This window comes from Staurois parvus, unplaced genomic scaffold (assembly GCF_062004578.1).
Source record: "Staurois parvus isolate SC_StPar_1 unplaced genomic scaffold, SC_StPar_1.0 ptg000066l, whole genome shotgun sequence".
NCBI lineage: Eukaryota > Metazoa > Chordata > Amphibia > Anura > Ranidae > Staurois > Staurois parvus.
In genome coordinates, this window is record NW_028317862.1 from 11720269 (window position 1) to 11731068 (window position 10800).

General features: G+C 43.0%; 1 protein-coding gene across 4 annotated transcripts in view; it reads right to left on the bottom strand.

Moving 5' to 3' along the window:
- The window catches only part of EVI5 (ecotropic viral integration site 5), a 263815-nt gene extending 253553 nt beyond the window's left edge, over nucleotides 1-10262 (bottom strand). For all 4 annotated transcript variants that reach the window (XM_089668945.1, XM_089668944.1, XM_089668943.1 and 1 more), the window contains exon 1: nucleotides 10076-10262. The gene's annotated coding sequence lies outside the window, so the exon portion shown is untranslated. The remainder of the gene's footprint in view (nucleotides 1-10075) is intronic.
- Between the last annotated feature and the right edge of the window lie 538 nt (nucleotides 10263-10800).

Consider the following 10800-nt stretch of genomic DNA (forward strand, 5'->3'; position numbering starts at 1 on the left):
GTCCCATCATGCCTCTGCCTTTGGGAGTCATGCTTGTAACTGTCAATCTTGCAATGCCTCATGGGACTTGTAGTTTGGCAACAGCTGGAGGGCCGCCAGTTTGACACCCGTGATTTAGATCAATAAGGTTTTCGACTTTTAAAGGATAGTTAACCTTTTTAAAAACTAAGGACAGCAGTTTAATATACAGACAAAGCTGAATTAAAAAATCTCATATACATTACAGCTTTGTCTGTATATTAAACTGCTGTCCTTCGTTTTTAAAAACAATCCTTACTTTTGATGCTGCTTCCGTTATGAATTTCCCTTCTCCAACCTACCCAAAATGCAAAGACTGACCCATGGATGTGCAGTCCCAACACTATGAAAAAGAACTAAAGTGGTTCTAAAGGCTGAGGGTTTTAATTTTTTTTTTCAATTCTTCCGTGTGCAGGTCTCCCCCCATACCCTCTAAGCTCTCCATCCTCACTGGCTCACTGAGAGCAGCAGGAACCATTGGCTCCTGCTGCATTCGATCACAGCCAATGAAAAGGGAGCAAGGGGCCAGGGCTTTGTATCTTATGAACACACTGAGCTGGCTCAGGAGTGAGCAAGCACGAGTGCCCCCATAGCAAGCAGCTTGGGCACACGGCGGGAGGGGAGGAAGGAGACAGGAGCGCCAAAGTAGATGATCAGGGCTGTTCTGTGCAAAACCATCGCACTGAACAGGTAAGTATGTATGTTATTTTAATAAAGAAAAACAAACATTTACAACCACTTAAGCTGCAAGAACTTGGCTTTCATAATCATGCAAGTCTACTCATTCTTGCTTTAGCAGCTGAGCTCAGCACACTGCGAGAGAGAGCAGACTGCACCATTGTGGTTAGGCAAGCTGCGTGCTCATTTATGAGGTGTATGAGGACCCTGCATCCAATGGCAGGATGGAGAAGGGAATCCCACAGTTGGAGCAGCTTGAAGATCACCACTTTTAAAAAGCAGCATTTTTACATACAGACAGATCTGTAAGGAATACAGACTTTATTTTAAAATGTCATTAAAAGGTGAACTGACCCTTTAACTGGCTTTAAAAAAAGAATGGTTATTAAATCTGAGAATAAAACCTTCAGTTTAGAGAAAGGGGTCCAGAAGCCTTTCACAATTACAAACCCCCAATGGATTTGCCCAATATGTCCCCATTCTAGCTCCAAGGATCAGGCCCTCCTATCCCTCTTGTATTGAACTGTATTGTTGCTGTATTGTCTCCCATTATATTGTAAAGCTCTGAGCAAACTGTTGGCGCTATATAAATCCTGTAAAATAAATAATAATTCTAGCTTCACCTGACTGATCAAAATCAGCATCACCAGTCCTATTATTATTAACCAGTAAGATGTCAAGAGGTCAATAGCTTTGTTATACTTTACACATAGATAGCTAGGAACAGAACAGTTGGATGGAAAAAAAAAACACAAGGATTTGATCATATTTTAATCTCAGTTCACACTACTGCTACCTGAAAGTCGTGCAACTTTGCCAGGCAACTTAAGTACTACTTTGAAGCAACTTTCAGGGAATGCCTGGGTAATCTTCCTGTAATGCCAGATCCAAATCACATCAATATAGATGAAGATCTGACTTGGAGGCGACTTCCACTAAAGTCTATGAGCACAAGTCGGATAGAAGTCACCTTGAAGTAGTGCAGGAACCTTTTCTAAAGACAGAGCGACTTCAGTTGTGCTAAGACGGCTCTCATTGACCAATATGGGATTTCACATGTCATGCGACTTGGGGTCTCACAAGTTGGATCCCACATTGCAGCAGTGTGAACCAAACCTTAAATGTTACTAAACACAACAGTAAAAATCAGTCTGTATATGCAGTAAAGCATGCTTGTTATACTCACTGTGGAACCTAAGGGGTTAATCCTCTGCATTGAGTAAAAAGGCTGTTTGAGCCTTTCTTCTCTGCCCCTCCTCTTATTGAAATGGCCACCTGATACAGACTGAATCTGTAGTCACGTGCACATGCTCAGTTTGGTGTGTATTGCTAGAGGGTCAGAGGTTTCACAACCTCCTAGAGCAGAAAGAAAGCTCTAGCCTACAAGCTTTAACAGTGCTCTACTGAAGTCACAAAACTGCTCTAACTGCTGATGAGAAAAGGTATTTAACAGTTTATATTTACTAAAATAATTTCCACGCAGGGCCCTGGGTTTAGAATCACTTGAATAAAAATCACAAATTCCCAGGCTAGCTACAACTAGTAAGATTTCAGCTGTTTTTATGCAGTAAAAACAAAACCAAAAGGGTACAGGTACTATCATTTCTATGACGACACATTTCCGGTTCCGCAGCCATGCGCAATACGTCACTTCCGGTGAGTGGACCGCATGCCTACGTGCGGCGTTCCTGGGGGCCATCTTGTGTATGGGAGATTCTCTGTGCTGTCATCTGTTGCTGACTGTGGGATCTCTGAAAACTACCCAGGTGATGTGGTGTTTTGGAATCATTTAAATGCAATTAAATGCTGATTTTGATCTTTAAGAATGTGAGTGGCTTAATACTTGAATATGGAGTATAACCATATAAGTGTTGCAGTATTACCCTATATATTTGGGTTTTTTTCCCTACAATGCACTGAGTGTTCTTGGAGAGTGGAGTTTAGTGATCATGGAGGTTGGCTATACTCTGGTTTGGAGTGGAGATCTGGAGGCTGACTGGGTCTGGGATCCCAAAAAAAAAAAAAAAAAAAAAAAAAAAGTATCTGGTGAGTGCGGTATATTTTTTGAGCACTATCTTTGCTGGAAGCACGTTTTATTTCTTTGGAAAGAGGACTTTCTGGGATTTTTTTTATAATTGCTATTTTTTCACTTGCTGGGAGTGGGACTTATAATTTCATATATATAATTTTATTAACTTATTTTGGAGTGATTTTTTTTTTTGTGCCGTTTTAATGTTTTATTTTTTTTTTTGTGTGGGTTTGCACTGATGAGCAGCAGCATTTATTTGTATATTCAATTTATCTAATTTTGGTGCTGGTGATTTATGTTTAAAACTATAATTTCTACTCATCTGTCTCCTAACACATTAGGGTGGATTTACTAATGGCAAATATACTGTGCACTTTGCAAGTGCAGTTGCTCTTATTTTATTCAGAACTTACTGAGATAAAGTTCTGCCGATTTTCATTATCCAAATCACATTAAAGTTTAAATTTTTTTTTTTTCCCCCGTGCAAATGATTGGGTATTCTTTACAAAGTGAATGTTTACCACATTAAAGCTCTGGGGAAAATGTATGCAACTGCACAATCTATTTGCCTTTAGTAAATCGACCCCATGAAGTCAATTTATGCACTTTGATTTCAGGTTCAATAAAGAAGAGAATCAGGTTTCATTTGTCTGTTAATTATTTAATGATCCAGTCCTATGCTCCCATCATTTGATTCCCATACCCCAGGTAAGAATCCATATTGCTTTGCTGTGACTGAGGATACAGATGAAAAGGCCTCCGATCTGCAAAAATTTTACCAAGTGTGATCATTGTAACGAACAGTGTTCCGTTGGCAACAGCCACTTCATTGACTTCTACATGCAGATCGGGACTTCAGCTGTCCAACGAACAGCTGGTCCAGGTAGGGGTAGACTTCAAAGACTAAGCAAATAATAAAAAGACAAAAAAAAAAAAAAAAAAAAAAAAAGGTAAAAAGTGCAACCAGGCAAGCTTTTTACTGCAAAAGAGACATGCCATGTATTTTCTGTAACAAAATACACTTAGCTGCCTGTTAGCAATCCTTTGTAAAATGTACACCAAACTACACGTGCACAGCGCATCTTATATTCTGGCGCACTCGCTGTGTGCTGGGAAGACTGCGCTCCTGCACATGCACCTGGAAAAGGCAAGGAAAAGATGTCGGCAAGGGACCAAACAGGCGCCAGACTGCTGAAACAGGAGGTAGGTATCTGTGCCTTTAGCTATGAGGGTATTTATACAACAGAAGAATATTCTAAGATAATTGATGTATTCATTTTCACACAGCCTAGACATACCTAATAATTAAATACCCAAAACATTATGTCCGCAATTCTAGTTGCCTGAAAATAAGAATTTAATTCCACAAGAATTAGACACTCAGTGTGTGTTCTTGATGTCCTATTAACTCACTGACCTTAGGGACAAAACATTCTACCAGGTAACTCCGTGCCCATAGCACATGATTCAGGCTGTACTACAAGTAGCATTCCTACACAAGACCCAGAGCCTACTACTCCCCCAGTAGGAGAACATTTCAAAACGGAGCTTCTATACCTTTGTGAGCAAGGCTTTACGATGGCCATTCTCTGATTTTGTTACAGATTTGGTCTGCCAGATAATAAAGTCTTATGTTCTCTTTCAGGCCCTCTCCCACTGAAGTCTATTGGAGCCAAAAACATGCGATCATGCCCCAAAGAAGCTGCTGTACTTTTCAGTGTTCAACGAGAGCACATCATCTAGATGTGAACAGGCACAACAGAAAAACATGAAAATCTGGTGTTGAAGCGCTTCTGGAAATGCACTTTAAAAATCAAGCAATGGAGAATGGAGCTAAAGCCTTAAAGCAGCCATCCTCAACCAGGGTTCCTACTGGAGCAGCCTAGGGGTTCCATGAGCTGTGGTTAACTGACCTCCGATCTGATGGGGCTTACATCTTTGTAGGCCCAGAGGCAATGGTATGATTGCAAAGGTGTCATTCTGGCCACCACTGTAAGGCAGGCATTCTTCCCACTAATCACCACCAATGTAAGAGGCATTTTCCCAATGACCCCCCGAAGGACTAATCTTACTAGGGGTTCCCTGAGACCAGAAAATTATTTCAAGGGTTCCTCTGGGGTTAAAAGGTTAAGAAAGGCTGCCCTAAGAGCTAAGTACACCTTCTGGAGCATGTTATACCCATATTTAGGGTGTAATGTACAACATGATCCAGCATCTCCCCTGCATCCCCCGATTTCCCCCCACCTTCCAGTGACGGCAGCCTAGGTTCCTCTCCCCCACAACTGCTGTCACATTTCTGTCTGGCAAGGCAGCAGACGGCTTGCAGTTCTCAATGAATTATCAGGGTGCTGATGAGCGCCTTAACAGTTCATGGACACTTCCTCCAACTTTCTATCAGAACATCCATACAGCGATACGGCCAAAAAAAGCGAAAACAAAATCTGCAGGAGCCCGACATTGCCCCCTCAATCCACTGGTCATGGGTGCAAGACTTTGCGGGCTCCTGGGGGAAAAAAAAAAATAAATAAATGCACGTCTTTTTTTCTGCAAAACTATGTGCCTTTTGTTTATATTTTTCCCCAAAGTTGATCCTAGCCTTTAGCTCTGGTTCGCACTGATGCGGATCAATTTCTGCACATTTTCAAGTGCAATTTCAGGAGCCGTTGTGGTGCGATTCTGATGTGAATTTACAGCACTGCGAATTCTGTCCTGGCTACTTTTGTGACACTGGAAATGGGTATATCCCACACTGAAATCACATTGTATTTGAAACCTTTGCATTTTTACTGCCATTTCCATTCAAGTTTATAGGTCTCAAAATTGCACTGCATCACACCAAACACACAACTGCATGTCTGGAACACATAGGTGTGAATGACCTCCATAGAAAGCAATGCTATCTCCCTTAATGCGAATCTATGCGATCTGGAACACATCAGATTTGCATCAGTGTGAAACGGGGCTTAAACAGAATTTTAGTACTTCTGTAAAATAAGCCAGTTTCTCATCCTTGGCTTTCCTCTATAATCAGGACACTTTTCCAGCTGCTTAACTAGTATGATGAATAAAAAACCTGGACAGCATTGCATGGTAAAAACATTTTTTTCTCCCATCACAAAACCCTTTCAAATCATGATTTCTATAACAGAAGCATGTTACATAGTATATAGGCCCAGTGCTACAAACTGAAAAGCTGTATTACATACCTACCCAGGCAATGACGAGCTACAAGTCCCAGCAAGCAGAATGTCAGGAATTTTAATTCCACCTGATTAACAAAGTTGACTGTCCTTTGTTGCAGGCAGTCAGTAACTTTAACCACTTGAATACCGGACAGATATATCCCTTCATTTCCAGGCCATTTTTCTCTGCTGCTGTACTGCAATTGAAAATGACTCCACTGTACCTAAATTGCATATCCTTTTGATACAGATACAGCCTTCTTTTTGTGGTATTTAAAAAGCCCTGGGTTTGTTGTTCTCTACCATATAAATGAAAGATACCAAAAAGTTTAAAAACACACCCATTCCCATTATTTAAAGAAATACTGTTTAAAAAAAATCATTGCTATCAGTATCTAGTGCACATTGTAAAGCTCTAGGTTTTAACCCAAACAACACCAGCATGTTTTTTTAAATTTGCAAAACATTGTGGCAAGTAAGATCACCCAGAGGGATGTACTAAAAAATAAATAGGGGGGGGGGGGGTGTCTTTTTTTGTTGTTCATTTCTTTTAAAAGGATGAGTTCACCTTCTGTGACATATTACACCCATATTCAGGGCGTACCGTATCACATGTTACAAATGCATTGGCCCCTGCAGCCACCCAAGCCCCCCTTTTAACAGCTAGCAGGGGATTTCTGTGAATGGGAAAACTAAAAGTTGACAGCCTTTGTGGCAGCTGAGCGCTCCAGGCAGTTCATTGAGCTTCCTGTCAGGGTGTAACTGCCTGCCCATATCGGAGGTACAGATAAACAGAGTCTGCAGGAGCATGGCATTGCACCCACAATATAATGTTTGTGGGTGCAATGCCTTACTGGTCCCCAACAAAAAAAAAATGCATATTTTTTTACCTGCAAAAAATATGCTTTTATTATTTTTTTTTTGTAAAAGTGAACTAATCCTTTAAGAATTTCTGTCAGTTGGCAAACTAGATCAGAGTAGTAAACAACGCAAGGATCACGTCAGTCTGGGCAACTTCAAAACATGGAGAAAGTCTTCTGTGAAGCAAAAAAGATGAATGCTGATGGAGAGCTCAAGATGCCTCAACTTAGAGCGAAAATGCTGATTGAAAATAATATAAATATAATGAATTATAAATTGCAACTACTGTAACTAAGGTTCCATTACTATTATTATACAGGACCAATAGTTTCTGCTGAGATTTACAACTCAAAGCAGTATTAAACCCAAAAGCAAACATTAGATTGCAGCTTGGCAATTCTCAGATGCATTAGTTTTCTTTTTAGGACTTTTTTTCCCCATCTGGTAAACTGGCCAGTAAGTCTGTTTTTCAACAGAACAAGCTCTCCTGCAATGGTAACAGAGTGATTAAACAAACCATTCACCACTGACATGGGTACTTACAATGATCAGATTTTATTCATGCAAAACGTTGACTCCAAAAAGGAAGAAAAACTGTTGCTGTAACTGATTGTGTAACGTAGTTTGATCTGGTGTCTGGCTGCAATTTGTTAGTGTGTCTAAATTTGCTAGTCCATCTACACTCCCCTCCCCCCATAATAACAGTGCTGCTGTCCAAAGATGCCCCTGTGCTCCTTCATCCAGAGTAGGGGCACTCTTATTCGGGAGATGCTGGCCAGATCACCAAGTAGGAAAAAAAAAATGAAAGAAGAAAAAAAATGTAGCCATCACATCTAATGAGTGGTTAGCTCTGATATATCATATTTCTGGTTTGGGGTTTAATACCGCTTTCACACAGCTTTCACCCAGGACTCATTTTCTAATTGAATCCAATTAAAGAAAAAAAAAAATAAGTGTGAATTTTTGGGTGAAACCATTTATAATTAGACCCCCAAGTGTTGAAATGCCAGGGTATGGTGGAATGTTCAGCTCAACAGCTGAGTGTTGAAGCTTGCTCCAAATGTCCTATTGTAGCTAAACTTAGACTGGAGCTTGAATAAGATATATTACTGGATGACGAATTATTTCAGGGAGGACGAGGGTGGTAAAGGGACTTCAAGCTGAAGTTCGGAAAGTGGTGGACATACTCGCAAAAAAGTCCCTGTGCAAGTACATTGTTGGGCTCCTCAACTACTGCCAGACTTCAAGCACTTACTACTGACCATTGGTGGATAAGTAGAGGCCAAGGGTACCTTTGAGATAGCGATCCTCCCTCAGAGTTTATGAAGTCGGGCTCATACGGTGATCCCTCCTTATATTCAAGGTAAAATCAAATGGAAGAAGCCTTCCGCTCGTGTCTTTACTGGTTACTTGGCAGAAGCATGGGTAGGACATTATCCAGAGTGCCTCCAATCTTCTCCCCTCTCCTAGACATGAGGAACCAGGTCTATGTGACAGCAGAAAGGGGCCCCAAAACCCACCTCTAGCATAAAAAGTACATCCGTCTGCACAAATATTAAACTACAAGGTGGGCCCTATTCCTACATGGACCGTGGGCAGAGGCCTGTACAAATCAATGACAGGTTCTATCCTACACCCGATTTCTAACCTACGGGGACCCCTTACCTATATCTACATATAGAGGCGTGTGTTACAAGGCATGGCCACTGCTGTGCGGGGAACAGGGCAATGCGCGGATTACACAGCATTTCACCGTTTACCTTTTTTCTTTATAACTTTATTGGAATATCACAGTGACATTCCATTCATATATACACCGCTGTGATGAAAAAGAAACGCAAGTCCTACGTTCTCTCAGCATACAAAACTGCATGATGATGATGACGATAATGGGGGTGGGTGTAAGGGTTGGGATGGGAACAGGGGCGGACTGACCATCTGGAAACTCAGGCACTGCTCGAGGGCCCGGGGTCAGTAGGGGGCCCCATGAGATGCCCCTGGTACCTTTTTCATAGGCTTTTTTGAGTTTGGGCAAGGACACAGGGGCCCCATGATCCCCTATTGCCCGGGGGCCCCATGAGTTGTCAGTCCGCCCCTGGATGGGAAAGGTGTGGCTGGGGATAGGGGATGAGCAGAGGCAGTTGATGGTAGGGATGATAAATAATGATGGGGATGATGATAATGTTGGGGTTAAGGGATGATGATGATTACAATGATAATGATGAGGAGAAGGGATGACGATGAAAATAATGACAGAGATAAAGATGATAACGATGGAGATAATGATCGGTATAATAATGATAGGGAGAAGGGATGATGACAGGGATAATAAAAATGATGGGGAGAAGGGATGATGATAACGAAGATGGAGGTGATGATAGGTATAATGATGGAAATGGGTTTAAGGGATAATGATTGGTAGAATGGATGAAGATGATAAGGATGGGGATGGAAAAGAGGATGAAAGTCAGGATAGAGATGCCAACAGGTATAATGTTGGGGATGGAGATGATGATAAACATAATAATGAAGGGGAGAAAGGATGACGACGACGATGGTGGTGATGATGATTATGATGGGGATAAAGATGATGATGGGGCTAGAGATGACAATAGGTATAATAATGATGGGGATAGGGATGATAAAGATGATAATAATGAAGGGGAGAAGAGATGATGATGATGATGACGGTGGTGGTGTCGATTATGACAGGGATAAGGATGATAATGATGGGGCTAGAGATGACGATAGGTGTGATAGGGATGGTGATGATGATAATGATAATAAAGATAATGAAGGGGAGAAGGGATGATGATGGTGGTGATGACAGGGATGAGGATGATAATGATGGGGCTAGAGATGACGATAGGTATAATAATGATGGGGTTAGGGATGATGATGATAATAATGAAGGGGAGAAATGATGACAGGGATGAGGATGATGGGGAGAAGGGGTGATGACAGGGATGAGGATGACAATAGGTATAATAATGATAGGGATGATGATGATGATGATCAGTCGTGTACCGGTATCTTCCAGCCCATGCTGTCCCCCTTCCTCCCCCCTCCTATGATCACATTCTACAGGTGGTCCGAGCTGATCATTATACAGGAGGGGGAGGGATATGGGGTGAGGAGGACGGGGGACCCCCATGTCAGCGCTCAGTGGGCACACAGGAAGTTTCCGGCGTCCCCTCCCCCCTTCCTCCTCCTCCCGTTCCCCGGTACAGTCCAGTCCGTTCACCGTCACCCCGTATACAGCGACCCGAGACACAGCCTGCGAACCCCCCGGAACCCCCTCGGCTACCTTGAAGCGCTGTCCCGGTCGTCTCAGGCGAAGCTGGTCCTTCCCATTCAGCCCCGGTTACAGAGGAGCGGACACGGTGCTCAGTCCAGGCCAACAGTACAACCGGTGATCACCCCGAGTCTCACTCCCCGCCTCTCCCCACTGCGGCCGCCGCTGCCACCATACACCATGTGTGACGTCACGAGGCGGTCCGTGCGCAGGCGCCGTGCTTTAACCCCGACAGCGCTGGGCTCTGCCAGGATCTCCTCCTCCGGCAGCCGGAGGGTCATGCCCAGGCCGGGGTCACGTAGGGTAGAGCTGGTAGAAGGAGATGATGACACCATTGGGAAGACGGGGGATCTGATTGAGGAGGTGTCACTCTGTAGCTGAACCTCCATCCATACCTGACCTTCTTGTAGCTCAAAGATCGGAATTGTTGTGCAGTCAGCCCTGGGTTTTCCGGTTACCTGAGGCCCCTTCACACTGGAAGACGTACTTTTCATTTTTGGCAGCCTGTTCATTTCAATGGCCTACCAAACGCAGGGGAATGCACAAAATGCACAGCCGGCGCACGAACTGCATGTTGGGGGTACCGTGCCTTGTACTGGGCCCCAACAGGAGTGTTCCATGTACTAACAGTTCATCGCACTCGGACGTGTCCAAAGAGGGCGACGCGTTCTGAGGCAGTGTGGGAATACATGAGCTACTTTTGAAGCAGAATAGGGAGTTCTTAGCCCCATTGACTT